Raw genomic sequence first — 20,629 nt, 5'->3', positions numbered from 1 at the left:
GTCAAACCTGTCAGTCAGGTCACAGCCTGATGCTATCTCCTAAGGGGTGTGTCCTTATCATAAGGAGGGCCCTGAGAACCTCCTTCTCACTCTGCCACTCTGCCTTCCTGATTGCTGGGACTCTGTTGGCCACCCCAAGAGCTGCTGGAGCCCCACCATGTTTCCACAACCATTCTGCATCCACTAGCCTGTGATCTTCCTGCCATCTGCTTCATTGCATCTGGCTGCGTGAGTCTGAAGAAGCACTTGTGGACTAGTATCAGGATCAGACTTATAGATTTGAGTTGGACTGGGCTAGAATGCTTTCTTGATCTACAATTACTTACTGGTGTAAAACCCTTTCTTATACACATATGAGTGTCACTGGATTTGTTTCTCTAGTCCACCTGGCCTTACACCGTTTGGTTTGGGTTTTAGTACATGCATGCCAGATAGCTCCTAGTTCAAGACCTGGCAGTGACCAGTAGTTTGTAAAAGAACAAAGAGCAGATATTTATTCCAAGAATGCGATCAAAGTGAGATGTATAGTTGTCTAATGGAATCTCAATAACCCCAGAAATCAACGCTCCTGAGAACATAGCACATAAATGTTTGATTGAGAATAGCAGCAGAGCCCCCGTTGCTCATTTCATTTCTCCAGGTAAATTTCGTGAATAAGATGCTGTGACCAGCATTACTGTACTGCAGTAAATAATGGTAGGATGTAAAATGCCATGGTTGTAAAATACGGGAAAGCGGGGCTTCCAGGGAAAACTGGCATTTTTAGATGAGTTTAAAACAGTGGTTCTCAACCTTCCTAATGCCACGACCTTTAATATAGTTCTTCATGTTGAGGGGACTCCCCCCCAACCATAAAATTATTTTTGTTGCTACTTCCTAACTGTAATTTTGCTACTGTTATGAATTGGGCAACCTCTGTGAAAGGGTCATTGGACCCCCTAAAGGGGTGACGACCCATAGGTTGAGAATTGCTGGTTTAGAAGGTTGTGGCCATTTCTCACAGATATTAGTGAATGTATCGGGGAAGGGATTATCCAAGTCCCAAGCCACTAAGAAAACAAAGGTTCCCAAGAGGGAAAGTAAATAGGATGTTTGTTAGTGGTAGAGAGCAATCTAGTTTGAATGAACAAGAATGTAGAAGGCAGACATGGGTGATAAAGGCTGGGATCATCAGTCCAACAACATAGGCAAAAACTCATGAGTCAAGGAAACCAGCATTATTTTTGAAGGGTAGTGAGAAACCATTGATACGATATAAGCTACAGAGTCATGGAATTGGACCCATTCTGTGGAAATATTAATTGGTAGCTTGTGCAAGAAGGAACACATTGGGGATAGACTGGAAATTAGAGACCAGACAAGTACAGTATAGGCTCTATTAGCTTCCTAGGGGTGCCATAACACTGCCACAAATTAGGTGACTTATAACAGCAAGAACTTACTCTCTCACAGTTTTGGAAGTAGACGTCTGAATTTGGGTTACTGACAGAGTCACATTGGCTCTCTATGAAAGTTCTAGAAGAATCAAGGTCTACGTACTTTACAAATGTACCCCAATTAAAAAAACAAAACAAAAAACTTCCTTGTCTGTCCCAGCTTCTGGTAGCCCCTGATGCTTGTGGCAATCTCTGCCTCCATCATCACATGGAATTCTTCCTCTCTGCCACTTTTTCTCTTCTCCTATTTTCTAAGACACTAATCATGTTGGATTAGGGCCTTCTTTCCTTCAGTGTGGCCTCATGTGACTTAACTAATTATTTATGCAAATATATTGATCCAAATATGTTCCCATTCACGGATACTAGGGCATAAGACTTCAACATATCTTTTGGGAGGGCAGGGTTCAAGGCATATCACAGGCTTTATACATCATAGCCCCAAACGGCAAACAACTTCAGTGTCCATAAACAGTAGAGTAAGTAAAGAGACTGTTGTATCATATCCCAGTGGAAAAATATACCCCAATAAAAAAATGTAGTAGCACTGCATGCAGAAACTTAAGATATATCTCCCAGCAAATGCTGGGCAAAAGAAGCACATCATGAACCTTTCATTTCCAGGAAAATCTTTGAAAAACCAGAAGCCCGGGTAATGCAGAAACTAATTAGAGAAGGAAAATCCAGATGTTTCCCACTAGTAGAGCAGTAGAGAGGTGGTAAGACTAAAGCCTTTCAAAGACAGAACACTGGAAAGACCTGGAAGAGCAAGCCAGTCCTGCCGTGTTCTGCCTCTTATAGGTTGACCTTCACTGTGTGTGAAATTTAAGAACTGGGAAAACTAGCCAGTGGTTAATGTAAGTTATCTGAATACCAGCTACTTTGGGGGGGTGGGATATTGTTGACTATGAAGGGCCTTCTGGGATGATGTCAATGGCCTATAACTCAATAAAGAAAATTAGGAGTGAAAATGTGAAAACAACAACAAAAATTCCAGTAGTTTAGTTGAAAGAAGAGGGCCTGAACTAGAAAGACTGAATGTGAGACAGGCTGAGCCCAAGACTAGAAAAGTGCTGAGAGGTGAACTCAGGCACACCGAGAGTTTAGAGGTGTCAAGTGCAGGTAAATGGGAGCCTTGTGTATGTGCACACGTGAGCGCACCCGTATTTTGCTATAGTAATCAAAAGGAGGGATGATCGTAGGGTATTGAATGGTGTATCATTAAGGACCACAATGTGGTTTTCAAAGATATCATGAGCGTTGGTTATGAAGTCCTAGCACATTCCCATTATTTTACATTTGGGGTGCATGTGTCCATGGCTCAAGCAATGTTAGGATTCTCTGGCCGGATTTTACATTCCATGATTCTCTGCATCTCATTAATGCCATCTTGTATTCTATACTGATCCACTCTTCACATGAAGACAGTTCAGTAAATACTGTGTCACCAAGGTCATTGCGGGTCTTACACAAAATCTATTCTGCGTGTAGAAAGTCTGCAGTCTGCAGTTATGGGAAGCTTGCTTTTGTCCTTTCAGGGTCATGATGACTGAAGAATTGTGATGTTGGTAGCCAATGTTCAGTGACTGCTTAGGGTGTGGTGTGCACTGCCATCCCACAAAGGGATCATGAATATGGACAGCTGGTGCTGCCTTTTCATTTCGGTCCGTGTAGCTCTGCCCTGGAGAGATGGGTTTGGAGCGTCTCATACGGCGCTGTGCTGTGCTTAGAGTCTGCAGGTGTGACATGGACAGTGTGTTCTTGAAGGAGTAAATGGACTGGCAGTGATTTGGGGCTTCCTAATGAGCCAGCAGAGATTGTGATGACAGACACTTAAGGGAGGTGGTTGACAGAGACCAGGCTTTCACATGTAGGCAGCAAGTTCTCCAAGCAACAACTGGGAATAATGTACAGTCCTCAGAGCAGCACCCCTCTTCCTTGGATACTCAAACAGTGGAGGGAACCCAACCACCATATTGGCATTTGAGAAGGAGGCAAATGAAGGACGAATTAATATTTTGAAGATAAATGGTTTGTTAAATATAAGAATTTAGTAAAGAACTGTCTAAACCACACCAGAAAATCCGCTTGGTGTGTTCCAGCTGCTGACAGGGCCAGCTTCCGCCTGGTAGTTGAGCATTTTTTTTCATGTGCTGAAACTGGAGCTCTTCTTAAATACATTGCTGAGAGGATCCCACCCTGGGATTCCTCTATAGCAAATGTATCCATCAAAGAGAAAATAGGAAATATGTTAGGCTTTGTGGGCCAAATGATCGCTGTTTCCACTACTCAACTCTACCATTGGAGCATGAAAGCAGCCCCAGACAATGCATAAGAGACTAAGCATGACTGTTTTCCAAAAAAACTTTACTTACAAGGGCAGGTGGCTGCTGGATTTTTCCCACGGGCTCTCAGCGCTAAGCTAAGCACTTTTAGACCCACTTTTCCAGGGTATAGCTCTGTGGGCTGCTACTGCATCTTGAAACTTTGCCCAGATGGTTTTATGTCTGAAACACACCTAGAAAGTTACTCTTTAGAGGTGACACTTTATCTCATTCATGGAAGATTGGGGTTGTTGTGAGGTGCCATCGAGTCCGTTCCAACCCATAGCGACTCTATGCACAACAGAGTGAAGCACTGCCCAGTCATGTGCCAGCCTCCCAGTTCCTCCTGTGCCCAGCCCATTGGTGCAGCCACTGTGTCCGTACTCACGTCGAGGGCCTTCCTCTTTTTCACCGCCCCTCCACTCTAGCAAGCATGGTGGCCTTCTCTAGAGAGTGGACTTTCCGGACAGCATGTCTGAAGTGTATAAGATGGAATCTTGCCATCCTGGCCTCTAAGGAGCACTCTGGCCATACTTCTTCCTAGACAGATTGGTTTGTCCTTTAAGCAGTCCATGGTAAGTTTAATAGTCTTCTCCAGCCCCACATTCTTCTTTGGTCTTCCTTATTCAATGTCCAACTTTCATATGCACATGTGGCAATTGAAAATACCATTGATTAGGCCAGTTGCACTTTACTCCTCAAAGCAACATGCTTGCTTTTTCTGAAGAGTTCTCGTGCAGCAGATTGACCTAATGCAACACGTTGTTTACTCTCTTCACTGCTGCTTCCATGAGCATTGCTTGTGGATCCTAGCAAGATGAAATCCTTGACAAGGCCCATCTTTTATCCGTTTACCATTATGTGACCTATTGGCCCAGCTGGTCCGTCTTTCTTAGCTGGATTAAGGGACATGCAGATACTAGAGACTGATATGAGAGAGTATTTATTTTGGATGACATTTTCTAAAATATAGAGTATAGTAAACCTGTTGTCCTCCTTCCCTAATGCTTTGGAATAGGCATCAGGCAGTGCATTCTTGCAAGGTGTTGTAGCATCCTGCTTCCGGCCATTGTCTTCGTGTATGAGGTACTGATCAGATTGAGCGAGGAAAGAGATTGGTGTTTGTGCAGCATTCAAGCTATCTGGTATTCACAGATTAGATTTGCTCCTTTCTGTCCTGAGCATTGTTCTTCCCAGCTAACCAGCTGAACAACCTCAAAATAACTTCTTGCTGGTCTTGATAATATCTATCCACTCAGTGAAATGAAAGGATGGGGTGCTTTAAACTACTGTTCAGAAATCATCATGAGGCCAGTTTTCAACATGCCTTCCAAGTAATATCATTGCCATTAAATGAAATCAATGTTTTTCCCTTGGAATTTATCCAGCATAAAATAGCATCCATGTAGAGCAAATAAGGAGGGACTGCTTATCTATATTAGCTGTGTAGCTATATTATCCCCAAGCCAATGTAGCTAGGTTAACTGAATTTGAGGAGTAGATCATGTGGGTAACTAATTTCATTTTGAGTAGTAGCATGCCCTACAATCAGAACTCTTGATCTGCCCAGCAGGGGTAGGGGCTGATAATCAGTTCATATTTTCCACTCTATTTCTGTTGGTAGGTAGATATTCTTCTCTAGTCTTCCTTATGTTTTATGTGTCCTCTAACTCTCTGTAGACTTATCTTTTATATATGTCCCTTACAAGCTCCATAAAGTTGGAACTATAAGAAGCAGAGCTAGATTTCGTCTTTTAACTTGAGTATGTATTCCATTTATATTTAATGTAATTATAGAGATTACTATGCATAATTTTAAGTCTATCTTTTTTTGTAGTTGCCTTAATGATTCCATGTTCTTTTATCTATCTTTTGTGGCCTCATTTTGGTTGAGGGGGAAATCTTCCACAATGGGCTTTTCCTGCTCCGCTTATCCTTTGCCCCTGATGTCTGATTTTGATCCTTTTAGTGGTTACCATAGAAAATCATTAGCTTTCAAATTCTAATATTAATCAATTATTTCGTTCTTCTCTCTTCTTGGAATACAAAGAATATTTAAACTCCTTTTACATGGGCCTCAGCTTATAAATTTGTGTGATGGTTGTTCAGTGATTAAAGTGCTTTCCTGCCAACAGAAAGGTCAGTGGATCAAACCCACCAGCCAGTCCACAGGAGAAAAAGTAATGTACTGTGTGTCTGTAAAAAATCACAGGATGGCGGAATCAGAATCAACTTGACAACAGTGTGTCTGCTTTTTTCTGTGTTTGTTTTAGTCTTTTTTTTTTTTTTGCACCATAGGCATTTCTTCTGGAAAGCACTCCCCTGCTTATTCGTATACTTTGAAGTTTCTTTTATAGTGGGTCAGCTGCCTGTGAACTTTCATTTAACTCCAAATGTCATCATATTGTTCATATTCTCAAAAGACATTTCTGTCAGTTACATAATTCTAGTTTGTAATTATTATCTTTTAGCTCATTGAGATTATTCGACTGTCTTCTAATTTTAAGTGCTGCTGTTGAAAAATCAGTTTTGCTTGCAGGCTAAGTGCAATTCCTTTGTAGGCAACTACTTTCTCAGTCTGGCTCCCGGGAAGAACGTTTGCATTTCTTTTTTATTTTTAATCTTTTTATTTGGAGCTCATACAACTCTTATTACAATTCATACATACATTAATTGTGTAAAGCACATTTGTACATTTGTTACCCTAATCATTCTCAAAACATTTGCTCTCCACTTAAGCCCCTGGCATCCGCTCCTCATTCCCCCCCTCCCTCCCTTCTCCCCTCTCCCTTATGAGCCCTTGATAATTTATAAATTATTATTTTGTCGTATCTTACCCTGTCCGACGTCTCCCTTCACCCATTTTTCTGTTGTCTGTCCCCCAGGGAGGAGGTTATATGTAGATCCTTGTAATCGGTTCCCCCTTTCTACCCCACTCTCCCTCCACTCTCCCGGTATCGCCACTCTCACCACTGGTCCTAAAGGGATCACCCACCCTGGATTCCCTGTGTTTCTGATTTCTTTCTGAACCAGTGTACATCTCTGGTCTAGCCAGATTTGTAAGGTAAAATTGGGCTCATGATAGTGGGGCAGGGAGGAAGCATTTAGGAACTAGAGGAAAGTTGTGTGTTTCATTGTTGTTACCCTTCACCCTGACTGACTCGTCTACTCCCCGACACCCTTCTGTAAGGGGATGTCCAGTTGTCTACAGATGAGTTTGGGGTTCCCTCTCCACACTCCCCCTCATTCGCAATGATATGATTTTTTCTTCTTTGATGCCTGATACCGGATCCCTTTAACACCTCAACATTTGCATTTCTACAATGTATCTCATTTAAGTTTATCCAACTTGAGATTTTTCTTTTTCACTTTGTAAAACTGTTCATTATTGCTATTTTCCCGAGGGAAATATTCTCAGTTATTAACTCTTCAAATGTTGCCCCCACTTACTGCGAACTACAAGCCAGATTCCCATTGAGTCAAATGGAGGTTAGATTCTCTCACTGGACTGTATATTTTACACTCCTTTTAAAAATATTTACCAACATTTAAAAAAATATTTTCTTGGGGGCTTGTACAATGCTTATCACAATCCATCCATCCATCCATTGTGTCAAGCACATTTGTACATATGTTGCCATCATCATTTTCAAAGCACTTTCTTTCTGCTTGAGACCTTGGTATCAGCTTCTCATTTTTCTCCTCCTTCCCCTTCCTCCCTCATGAACCCGAGATCATTTATAAATTATTATTTTTTTGTCATGTCTTGCACTGTCTGATACCTTCCTTTACACTCTTGTCTGTTGTCCATACCCCTGGGAGGGGGTTATAGATAGGTCATCTATAACTCCCTCCTGTATAAACCCCTCCTGTTTATCTGTCCTGTATTCCCTCTGTTTCCAGCCCTTATCCGTACCCATGTAAAGGCTCTGGTCTAGCCAGTTTTGTAAGGTAGAATTAGGGTCATGATAGTGGGGAGTGGGTGGAGGAGGAAGCATTATAGAACCAGAGGAAAGCTGCATGTTTCACTGGTGCTATACTGAACCCTGACTGGCCTACCTTCTCCCCACGACACTTCTGTAAGGGGATGTCCAATTGCTTATAGATTGTCTTTTGCTTATAGATTGTCTTTAGGCCTCCAGTCCGCACTCCCCGCCCCCCATTCACATTATAATTTTTAACTCTGGGTCTTTGATGCCTGATACCTGATCCCATCGACACCTCATGATCACACAGGCTGGTATGCTTCTTCCTTGTGGGCTTAGTTGCTTCTCAGCTATGTGGCTGCTTGTTTATCTTCAAGCCTTTAAGACCCAAGATGCTATATCTTTTGATAGCCAGGTACCATCAGCTTTCTTCACCACATTTGCTTATGCACCTGCTTTGTCTTCAGCGATCTTGTCGGGAAGGTGGGCATTTCAGAGTAACCGATTATTAGAACAAAGTGTTCTTGCATTGAGGGAGTACTTGAGTAGAGGCCCACTGTCCATCTGCTTCCTTAATACAAAACCTATAAATTATATATGTACATAAATCTATATCCCCATCATCATATATAAATATACTTATATATGTACATGCCTGTATTTAGATCTCTATAAATGACCTTTCCCTCCTATCTCTTTCCTCTCTTTGCTTTTATTTTTCTCTTGTTTCACTATCATGTTCAGCCTTCGTTTGGGTTTCAGTAATTCTTCTCGGTAACATTGCCCTTGATCAAGCCCTACCAAGCCTCCTACACCCTCCTCGCCATCGATTTTTGGTCACTTGTTGTTCCCTTGTCCCTGGGTGCTTTAGCACCCATTTCTTTTCTCCCACCTCCCCCTCTCTCATGTCCCCCAGGAACTGTCCTCCCATTGTTTACTTTTCTGGCTCATTTATCCTGCCTATCCCATCCAGATAGACATGCAGATTCAACAATATGCACAAATGCAAGACTGAGCAAAACAAAGCAACAATAGAAAATAAAACAATAGCTACAACAACAAAATGACAAAAAAGAGAAAAGCCTATAAATAGTTCAAAGTCTATTTGTTATCTTTTAGGAGTGTTTTCCAGTCAAGTCTGATGGGGAGCAACACCCTAGGCCCACAGTCTCTTTTTGGTATTCCCTGGGGACTTCATTGCTCTGCTCCCCTTGCTGCTCTTTTGCACACCCCTAGCATCTCGCCTCCATATTTTGGAGTCAGGGCGGGCACAATTCCTGCAGTATGTCTCCAGTGTTGTCCTTGATAGTGCTATGGGTCATCGAGGGATTCGTAACCCATAGTGGGGCCAGCTTTATGATCCTCTCTGTACTCTGGCTAGGGTTTGGTGGGCCCGGATTTGCTTCACTCTTTTTTCCTCCCACCTCATTTGCTCCTGTGTGCTCTCAGACACATGCCTCTCCTTGAGCAGTAGCATCAGTGCTGTCCTCTGAAATGAATTCTTCGGGGGCAGGGGGGGGAAGGGGCTGTCCACTTAGTTGATAATGGGGCCAGCCCCTCAGGCCTCTCTATTGGGTACCTGCTTCATGCCAGTGTATTGTATTCTTGTCTTAGAGATCCGGGTTGAAGTCTGGTCCCTCTTTCCCTGTGCAGATATGAACCACACATGGTTAGTGCCCTGTTCCCCAGGCTATCCATGTCTTTCCCCCCCCTATTTTTTAGTTGGCTGCCATATGTATCCCTGGGTTTAGTCTGGCCCCTGCCATGTTACCTGGACCTCACCCCAGAAATGTATACAGTAGCTTCTTCCCTATGTCCCTTTTGGATTTTTTGAGCTTACTTCAGCGGACTCATGTTGTACTTGTCCTTTTGTGCTTGGCTTACTTCACTTAGCATAATTTCCTCCAGTTCTTCCCATGCGGCGATGTGCTTCATGCGTTCATCACAGCTTTTTAAGGATGTGTAATACTCCATTGAATGTACCACGGTTTCTTAATGCATTCATCTGTTGATGGAAATTTGGGTTGTTTCCAACTCCTTGCAATTATGAACTGCGCTGCGATGAACATTGGAACCCAAATATCTGGCCATGGTTTGTTTCTTGTCTCTTCTGCATATAAGTCCAGTAGAGGGATTGCTGGATCCTATGTAGCTCAATTTCCATCTATTTAGATTTCATCAAATTGATTTCCATAGTGGCTGTACATATCTACAGGCCCACCAGCAGTGGACAAGTGTTCCTATCTCCCCACAGCCCCTCCAACACTTGTCACTTTCTGATTTTTTTAATCGGGCTGTCTTTGAGGGTATTAGGTGGTGTCTCATTGTTGGTTTAATTTGCATGTCTCTTATGGCTAGAGATCTGGAACATTTTCTCATATGTTTATTCAAAACTTGCATTTCTGGCCTTGAGAAACTTCTGGTCAGGTCCATTGCTTACCTCCTCAGTGAACAATTGGTGTTTTTCTGGTTATAAGTTAGCAGAGTATTACAGATTTTAGTAATAAGGCATTTGTCTGATGTGTCATTGCTAAAGATGTTTTCCCATTCTGAGGTATCTCTTATTACCCTCTTGGCAAATTCTTTCGATGTACCGAAGTGTTTTATCTTTAGTATATCCCACTTGTCAATGTGTGCCTCCTCTGTTTTTGTGTCACCTATTTCTGGTAGTCTCTGTATTCTGAGTCAGAGTTCTCAGATTTGTTCAAATTCCCTCATTGATAGTCCTAATAATTAGGGGTTTTACCTCAAGATCTGTGATGCACCTTGACTTTATTCTTGTGCATGGAGTGAGACAAGGGTCTTGCTTCATTTTTCTGCTGATACCCCTACTTGCCCAACCAAAGCCCCACTCACTTATCTCCATGGAGCTCCGGACATGAGCTACCTATCTGGTGGCCATCCTGGCCAAGCCTATTTACCAACATTTTTGTCCCTCTGGTACACTCTGAATATATATTTTTTTGGTTTATCTTCTTTTTCAAAGAAAAAAAAATCATTTTCTTGGGGATTCCTACATCTCATCACAATCCATACATCCATCCATTGTGTAAAGCACATTTGTACATATGTTGTCATCATCATTTTCAAAACATTTGTTTTCTGCTTGAGCAGTGGGTATGTTTTTTTTTTCCCCTTCATCCAATTTTCTGTTGTCCATCCCCCTGGGAGGTGGCTTTATGTCGATCACTGTGATAGGTTTCCCCTTTCTTTCCCCACCTTCCCTTTACCCTCTTGGTATCACTACTCTCATTATTGGTCCTAGGGATTTATCTGTCCTGGATTCCTTGTGTTGCAAGCTCTTTTCTGTCCCAATGTACATGCTCTGGTCTAGCCGGATTTGTAAGGTAGAACTGGGTCATGATAGTGGCAGGGAGGAAACATTAATGAACTAGAGGAAAGTTGTATATTTTGTTGGTGCTATCCTGCACCCTAACTGGCTCATCTCTTCCTTGTGACCCTTCTGTAAGGGGATGTCCAATTGTCTACAGGTGGGCTTTGGGTCTGTACTCGGCCTTCCCCCTCATTGTTTATCCTCAAGCCTTTAAGAGCCCAGATGCTATATTTTTCGATAGCCGGGCACCATCAACTTTTTCAACACATTTGCTTATGTACCCATTTTGTCTTCAGCGATTGTGTCAGGAAGGTGAGCGTCACAGAATGCTGGGTTATTAGAACAAAGTGTTCTTACATTGAGGGAGTACTTGAGTAGAGGCCCAATGTCTGTCTGCTGCCTTGATACTTAACCTATAAATATATGTGCGTAGATCAATTTTCCCTATCGTTATATCTAAATATATTTACATATGTATATGCCCTGTATTTAGACCTCTATAAATGTCCTTTGACTCCTAGTTCTTTCCTCTATTTCCTTTTACTTTCCTCGTGTCACACTATCATGTTCAGCCTTCATTCAGGTTTGGTAATTCCTGTTGGATACATTGCCCTTGATCCAGCCCCACCAGGCATCCGATGCCTTCCTCACCATCAATTTTAGAACACTTGTTGTTCCCTTGTCCCTGGGTTTGTTGGCTGACCCCTTCCTTTTCCCTGCCTCCCTCTCTCCCATGTCCCCCTTGGAACTGTCAGTCCCATTTTTTGTTTATGCTACCTATCTTATATTGATAGACATGCAAAGATAATAATAAGCACAAAAACAAGACAAAGCAAAACTAAACAATAAAAGAAAACAACAACAAAAGAAAGACTATAAACAGTTCCAGGTCTGTTTGTTGACCTTTTTTTTCCTGGTAGAGTCTGATGGGATGCCATCCCCTGACCCTAAAGTCTACTTTTGGAATTCCTCAAGGACTTCATTGCCTTGTTCCTCTTGCTGCTTTAGGTTTATCTTCTACTACCCTGCTTCTATCTTCAAGTCTGTTCTCAGATGTCCTGTTCAACCTGCCCGTTGGTTTCTTTTAAACAGGATGTTTTGTTTGCTTGTTTTTGCTCCCCCCACCCAATGTTTTCATCCAAAACACTGGCACAAGTAATTGTTTGTCTCATCAGTAATAAGCTATGATTTTGCACTCTGCATTCTCCCCTTTTTTAGGGAGACGATGTCATTAAGGCCTTGATTTTGGCATCCTGATCATAGTCCACCGGACATTACAAATGAGCTATTTTAAAAGAACATACCATTTCTTACAGTGATGCCACTGCAACCTGCCACCATCCCTGTCCTCACCCCATTACCTCACTACTGGGCTGGATAGTAAACCAAGAAACCCTCCGCAGGAATACAACTGACACTCATGGTGCACGGGGACAACCAAAGGGCAAAAGGCATCTTGGGACTGTCAGGGGAAGCTCTGTGGTGGCAGCATGATAAGAGGCACATAAAGGAAGATATCCAAGGTGAGGAGGGTGACTAATTGCTGTGGGTGGTTTTTAAGGAGACGGAACCAAAAAGGAATGATTAACTTTCAAGAAATTGGCACTTAAGTCACTGCCGAGACAGGAAGACAGCAAGACTACATACATACATCAGCAAGAACTTTGAACTGAGAGGAAGGACCGACCGAGGTTCCAGAGAGCCCTTTCTCTATGTCATGTAAAAGATTAAGAACGTTGGGAGGAGGAAAGGGGGAGACAAGGTGCCATTTGAAAGAGTAAGGTGTTATGAGTTCTTTCCCCCATCTCTTTCATCTTCCTTTAATTTCCTGAGAGGTGGATAGATCCATCTTTATTGTATCATTCTAGGTGAATTTTTATTGTATGATTCTACCTCCTGTCTTGGGCCTTTCATTATTTTTAGCTTCTGTTTTATTCTCTGAATGGAGGCAATGCACCCATTCACCACAAATATTTCAAAATGTCACCAATCTTCAAGATTTAAAATGGAGTGTCTCCACAATTAATATAATTCACTGAAGTGGGTTAATCTAGAACAAAAGACATTAAATATGGTTATTATATGAAAGTTAATGTTGCTACAATACTTACATTAAATACTTATATTAAACTAGAAAGCTAAAATCCGGATCAAGCAATGAAAAGATTAAACATTACATTGATATCTGGTGTTACGGTTACTCTGGAGTTCAGGAATCCAGAATCAACAAGCAAGGCACTTGAAAATCTTACATAGCTTCCATTGCTAGAAAGCTGAGGTGCTTACTCCATCAAATAGATAATAAGCATCTTTTATTAACTGAGCATGACAAGACATATATTTCATACAGTATTTTTAAAATATATGACTTATTTGATTTTTATTATTGCTGTGGGGAATTCACACAGCAGGGCTTACACCCATCCAACAGTTTCTATCTGTGTACCACTCAGTGACAGTGCTGACTCGCAACCATTCCCACCCTCTGGGTCAGGCTGAGTTCTCTAGAGAAGCAAAATCCGTGAAGCAATCAGTATCAAGAAAGTGTCACACAGAATTGTAGAAACAGTTAAGTCCAGTCTGGTTCAAGCTCATGGACTAGATGTTAAACTAGAGGGATTTTTTGGTTTGCATAGCTGCCAGGGCCAACAAGCCAGGAAGCAGGAAGCTTATGCTTGTAGGGGCAGAGTTGGATGAAGTCAAGGTCAGCAGGCAACAGGCGGGCCACTCAGTGGGTTGGTGAACCAGGTACAGGATATGGGCCAGCAAGAAAAACACTAACTTCAGTGACAACTAACCACAGTGTCAACTTACATATATTAAAAGTAGGCCACACCCCTGATGAAACATTCTTTCAACTATATCACGGCTCTTACCAGACTAAGCGGGTAGCACTCCACCCTATTCTTCCCACAACTGCTTGGCTGCTTATGGAATTGATTACCATATATACTCGAGTATAAGCCAACCCGAATATCAGCGAGGCACTTAATTTTACCACAACAACTGCATTTAAAATGTGCTGAAAAACTTGGTTTATACCCAAGTATATACAGTATATTACATTAGATCACATCACTAGAGAATTCTGGCTCAGTCAAGTTGACATGAAACCTAACTATCACACTCTTTTTAATGAATTAATCCTTTCCCGGTAACATAAACACACTACCCCCTAAGGTTCCTGCCTAGTCTTTCAAGTTACTATTGTCAGTTTGATCCCATATAGATATATCTTCGAGGAGCACAAGGATCACTGCAAATATTCTTTATTAAAGAGCAACTCACTGCCCTCAAGTCAGTTGTGACTCAGAGAGCCTAGAGGGCAAGGGTTGAATGATCCCACGGGGTTTCCAAGGCTGTAAGTCTTGAGGGAAGCACACCTCTCCCATCTTGCTTCTATGGAGCTCATAGAGGGTTGGAAGAACTACCCTTTGGTTCGCAGTTGAGTACATAACTTGGCAGATCCCTGGACATACTTTACTAGTTGAGGTAAATGATTGCTTGGGTTTGCAAAGAACAGAGTCGGGGAGAGAAGGAATTCAGTTCCCACAGAGGTAGTAAAGGCTGACAGAAGAACGCAAAGTCCTTTGGAAACCTAGAAGATGAGGGTTCAAGCTAACTTGGATTTATCTAGCAGGTTTCTTGGAGGAGGTGGGCTGTGGGGAATCTTTTGTGTGTGTGTGTGTGTGTGTATTTCTTTTTTTTTTTAATCATTTTATTAGGGGCTCATATAACTTTCATCACAATCTATACATACATCAATTGTGTCAAGCGCATTTGTACATTCACTGCCCTCACCATTCTCAAAACATTTCCTCTCCACTTAAACCCCCGGCATTAGGTCCTCATTTTTCCCCTCCCTCCCCGCTCCCCCCTCCCTCATGAGCCCTTGATAGTTTATAAATGGGTATTTTGTCATCTCTTGCCCTGTGCGACGTTCACCAGATTCCTGTCCAGCCTCCTTCTTCCAGCGCTGCAGAGTCAGGGTCAGGAGTGCAGCCGAGGGCTCTGTGCAGATGCCTAGCGGTCTCTGCACCCCTCGGTGAGTCACCAGGCGGGAAGGATGCATAAAACTGATTCAGGGCTGCTCAAGATGACATCCCACTGAGAGGCTCAGAACGTGCCAATCTCCATTTCCAACCAGAGGTTATGCACATCGGGTGCTGGGGGTTTATCTATGTTTTTATGACTCCTTGCTTATTATTATTATTTTAAACTTGCTAATAGACCTGCTAGACCTTTGTATCTCTTTTTCCTTCCTGAATGTGGCAGTGGTCCACTTAGGCGACTAGTGACTGGGAACCCGCCTGATCAAAGAGGGCCTCTAATTAGCGCCACAGCTAACACTGCGAAAGTGAGGCATCTGCTACAGTTGCTAAATATAATTGCTACAGAAAAGTTTATACATATTCATTTAAATGTATTTCTCAAAGGCTCATGTGTGGACCCACAGCTGCTGGGTTGCCTAAAGAAACATAAATGCACCACAATTAGCACTCTCTTAAAGGAAGAAGAAGAAGAAAGCTTTATCTTTAATGCACAGACATTTGAGAAAATACCATGGATCAGCGATTTCTATAGCTAACATTTTGCATGTCATATTTATTAGATGGTGTTACTACTTATACTTTAGAAATTCGGTAGTCTCTCTGATTATGGCTTTCTCAGTTTAACTTATAAATTTAACTTGTACCGAGTGACTAGTATATTATTTAATGTCATGTGTGATTAAGTTCTGAGTTTGCGTGCCAGAAAATTTAGCTAAAGACCATGAGAATGAAGCTCCTTTTCTATTCAAAGAGAAATCTGGGGAAACCATTTCATTTTAAAATTTCAAACAAATGGTTTTGCGGGAAGAGAGACAAAATGTATCTGGGGTTAACTCTCCATTTGTTCTATTTTGAGATGCTTGTCGAAGTGTGCTTCAGTATGTTTCCAAATGTGAATTGAAAGATGGTGTTCCCCTGTGAGTCTCAGGTATTCTCAGATAGTGGGTTTTGTGGGTCTTTGGGGGGGGGGGGTCACAAGGTAATGAGAAGCCTGGAACAGCCAGAAGCTAAGGGACATGGAAGTTCCTGATAACGAGATGGACAACACATGGCTTTAAAATCGGTAGCTTCTCAAGGGTATAGTAAGCGGCAAAGAGAAATCCCCTCAGTACCCTAGTCCAAGCCAAAAGACCACCAGCCCATCAATGATGAGTCAAGTCCCCTTCAACAGTGACCCTAGAAGACAGAGGAGAACTTCTTTATATGGTTCCCAAGGCTGTCATTTTCGTAGAAGCAGAACTGCCACAACTTTGGCATCCAGCCGGGCAGCTGGTGGTTTTGAACGCAGACCTTTGGGTTAGCAGTCAAGCACTTAACTCCTGTGCACTAGGGTTCCTTACTAGAGGTCCAATCAATGAAAGCAGTCAAATTCATGACAGGAAGGTGGGAATGAGAACTGGGCACATGCACACAAAATGTTGTTTTGCACTGGATGTAGATTGACGATTTGGCCAAAGACAATTTGTTCCTGGGGCCATTAAAAAAAAAAATCTCTTGGGTTGGTGCTGCTGACATCTAGTGGGCGGATGCTAGAGAATGATCCATCTCTAAAACATCTGTCTACGGAGCCAAGATTGAGAAAGGAATCTCAGTAGCCAAGGGTCTGAAGTGAGATGGGTCCTGTTGGGGCTAAGCACAGACCACTAAAGACATTTAAACCTGGTGAACGGTTACTATTTGTGTTCATTTCCAGATTTCTTAAAAAGCAGAACTTTAGATGAAGAGAAATGGAAAAGTAAAAGTCCTCAGAAACATTGAGAAAGATGAGTCTGTGTATCCCAGTAAGTATTTACAGCCTGCAAAACCCCAGGGGGCAGTTCTGCTCTGTCAGGTAGAGTCCTTAAGGAGTCAGAATCAACTTGCTGGTAGTGGGCTACTCCTACCTTGTGAATTGGAAGATGCTACAACCATAATCAACTACCATCGAGGCCATTCTGACTCTCTAGCAACCCCTATAGGACAGAGTAGAAGGGCTCCCTAAGGTTCCCCAGGCTGTAAATCTTTATGGGAGGAGATGGTCTCATCTGTCTCCAGGAGAGCACCTGGTAGGTTCAAAGTGCTGACATTGCAGTTAGCGGTCCAACGTGTAACCTAAAGATGCTTCTTATTCCAGCCGCAAATTTTATTAAAGGCTTTATTTTTGTTCTGAACCGATAGAATAATGAGTTTTGTGTATGCTTCTCAAGGTTTCCAGGCCATCAAGTAAACTATTTGCTAATCACTTTGTGGTATGCTTGTTTGCAGCATCACAAAAAGCCCCCTAAAATCCTCTGGGCGTTCTTTGGCATTCTCTTTTACATTAAAAAGGTTGGTTCCAAGTCAAGCAGCACCTCCTAGGCTTAGAAGTCACAATTGGTTTGAGTCCCAGGAATCATCTCAGAAAATGGCAAGGCCAGTTTAGCATTCTGCACTGTGACGAAAATCGTTCAAGTTTATATTCAATGAAGATTCTGGCCTGAATTAATGAAATTCCTATGGCCATTTTAAAGACCTGAACCTGGAAGCCATTTGCATTTTAAAGTCTTTGTGGACAGCTTAAATCACATTTTCAAATATGTGGCAATGACAGATAGGGTGTTTTCTGGTCTCTATTCAGAAGCAAATTGCCATTATTCTGTTTAATTCTAAGAAGGATAGAGGGGAGAGTGTTAAGAATGTTCCAGTGAAATAATAGAAACCTTGAAAGTTACCATCTGGGGGCTAGCTTTTGACCGCCTTCGCAGGAGAAGCATGAGTTCTTTGGGATGAGAAAGCAATGATTTTTGTTGTTGTTGTTCAGTAGTGTGAGCAGGAGGAGGCTCAGAGCTTCAAGCCTCCCCCTCATTGGTTCTTGCCCCTCTCACAGAAAATATTTCAGGCAAGGGATAACGTTCAGACAAGACTCAGAGGCAAAAGTTTGAACAGAAAGAGTGAGCTTTAGTGAAGGGGGATACTTTGGAAAAGTAGTCCAGAAGACCCTCAGGTAGTCTAAAAAGCCCGGCAACATGGAATGCTGGACCATCTATTGGCCAATAATGGATGTCCACCAAAGGCTGACTTCCTAGTGGATCTTCTGTCGTGTGTGTCCCTCCTCTAAGGTAGGCATATTCTGGCATTCCATTAACCATTTCCCTAGACTTCATGCTTTGCTCTTGTCTCAGGCCTCAAACGCAAGCGTCTATTCAGTTATTGTAGGAGTTGTGGGAACATCTGTCTTTCTTCCCCCAGCCATTCCATTATCTCCAATACATCTGGTCCCTTTCATTGATAAGGAAATGTGTTCTATTTTGCTCTTCACCTTTTTGCACTGGAGAGGAGTGTGAGGAAGCCTGTCTCCGCCTCCTTTGTGTTTAAATGTCCTTCCACTCAGCACCTCTTCTCCCCTTGCCATATTTGACCAGGCAACAGTAGGTTTATCAAATGTTGACATGACTTTCTCCCAAGCATACCGCATGCCTTGGAAAAGCAGAGGCAAAAACTGTGAAATGGATTTCAACTTGCTGGCCTGGCTCTGACTGATTGGTAGCAGTTGCCTTTGTGTCTTAGACTTTGAGAAGCTTTCTGATCAATTAGCAATGTCTGTCATGGTCAAAGAAAGATCTTTCTTGAGCAGGGGACTGCAAAAGTGTTTTCATCCATTGTGGGCTTTCCATCTTTTAAAAAGAACAAAAATTTTCAACAGATGGTAAAATTAAAATTCCCCAAATATGAAGTTTATGTAAGAAGTCATAAACTTTATTATTCACTTCATGAACTGGTGAACATCTGGTCTGGAAGTCAGACAACTGTTCCAAATCATGGTGCATAGATCCAGAAAAACAAGAAATCTATACTGGACAAGTTTCAGATTGACTGGGGGATATTTTCTTTCCTCATGTGGGCAAAAAGGGAACATGTTGAAGTTGAGTACACTGAGTAGGCAAGTTCTTATTCATTAGCTTAGGTTTCCATTTCCAGGAGAGGCAATTGGTTTGGATTTCTGCTCCAGGGATGGTTAATTATTTACAAGAAATTGACATTTAGTTAGGCTTTATGACACTTAGCATAAATGACTCCAACCCTGATGGCGTAGTTGTTATGCATTGGGCTGTGATCCACATGGTCACCAGTTCAAAACCACCAACTGCTCCCCTGGAAAAAGGTAAGGCTTTCTATTGCCATAAAGAGTTGCAGTCTCAGAAACTCTTCTATACTGCCCTATAGGGTTGATTTGAGTCGACATAGACTCTATGACAGGGAGTTTGATTTGGTTTTATAGTCTGGCTAGTAGTTCTGTGACGCATTGATTTAAACACCCTGCTGCTAACCCACAGGTCATTGGTTCTAACACACCAGGTGTTTGTTCTGTGAGAGAAAAGTCATCTGGGTCTATAAAGTTGGCCCAGTAAGAGCTGGAATCTGATGAAAGTTGGTGTGGCTTGGGGGGTTATAGTTGGGTGAACACGCACAAACCGATATTGGGATGCTCATTTTGTCTCTGTGTCATTTGCTCACCTGCCACCTTTGGTCATATAGCTTAAAGGAAGTGAGGCTGTTTTAGAAGATGGAGCGTTTTCCAGGGGAAGCCACATGCCTTTCTTTGTATTATCTGCTCTCGCTGTTCTGCAGCATGTTGTTATTTACATCCTATAGGGTGTCAGGACTGGGCTAATGTAATTAAGACATGCCTTTTAAACTGCAGAATCTTGACTGTCCTTTCGAATGAGATGGAGCATGGAAAGGAAAATCGTTTGATTTATAGTGAGACTTATTGTCTATATCATTTTAAAAGAGTTGTCAAATTGAAAGATGTCGCCTTTTCTTTTATAATCATTCTTCCCCGATACAAGAAGAGCATGTTGGTAGTATGCTATCCAGAGGGGTGTTTAAAACAATAAACATATTTTATGTGTTCCTTCAGTAAAACATTTTAAATGATCAACAATTAATTAGCCGGTTTTCAAGAGAAACATGCTTCCAAATTTGGGACCATTTTGAAAATGGATGTTTGCCAGTGTCTCCACTGTTACATGTTCTGTGGCTAAAAATGATGGGTGGGAACCTCTCACACCTCTCCCAGCAACATGCTGAAAGTCCTTGGAAACACGGCCTGTTCACAAGTCTTCTAGATTTATGGTTTCAGCGGGTTCTAAACTCATGCATTAAAAATATGAGAAAGGAACACAGTCCAATTTGTTTCCCAGACAACTGATTGTTGCTAGGGAAGATGTTTTTTTCTGTCAGAGGTTCAACAGAAATTATGGCTTGTTTGGTGGGCTGGTGTTGAAAACTGGGACTAATGGGTTGGAAACTTCAGCCAGTCAACATTTAGGTCAATATAGCTCTGTCAAGCATTTTGTGCAGTCTGAGAGCCACTGAACCAAAGCTTCTCTGAGAACTGAGTGGCCAACCTTTGGACTGCTGGATCATAGACTAGGAAACCAAGATGTTCAAAGTTACCTGAGCTTTGCTGTCTATGAACAAGAAAAACTGTCAAAGGACTGGCTCCAAAGAAGTGAATTCTGTTCTCTAAATGATAAAATGTATAGTTAAGAATCTATCCATTTCACCCATTTACGATTATATGTATATATATATA

General features: G+C 42.1%; 1 protein-coding gene across 2 annotated transcripts in view; it reads left to right on the top strand.

Annotated features, from left to right (window-relative positions):
- Positions 1 to 20,629, top strand: part of FRMPD4 (FERM and PDZ domain containing 4) — an 874,018-nt gene that overhangs the window by 419,393 nt on the left and 433,996 nt on the right. The gene's annotated exons all lie outside the window — the stretch shown is intronic.

The sequence above is a fragment of the Echinops telfairi genome, unplaced genomic scaffold (assembly GCF_000313985.2).
Source record: "Echinops telfairi isolate 266 unplaced genomic scaffold, ASM31398v2 ScPeMD7_53;HRSCAF=182, whole genome shotgun sequence".
Lineage (NCBI taxonomy): Eukaryota > Metazoa > Chordata > Mammalia > Afrosoricida > Tenrecidae > Echinops > Echinops telfairi.
The sequence above is the reverse complement of the archived record's forward strand: the minus strand, read 5'-3'. Positions and strand labels throughout refer to the sequence as shown.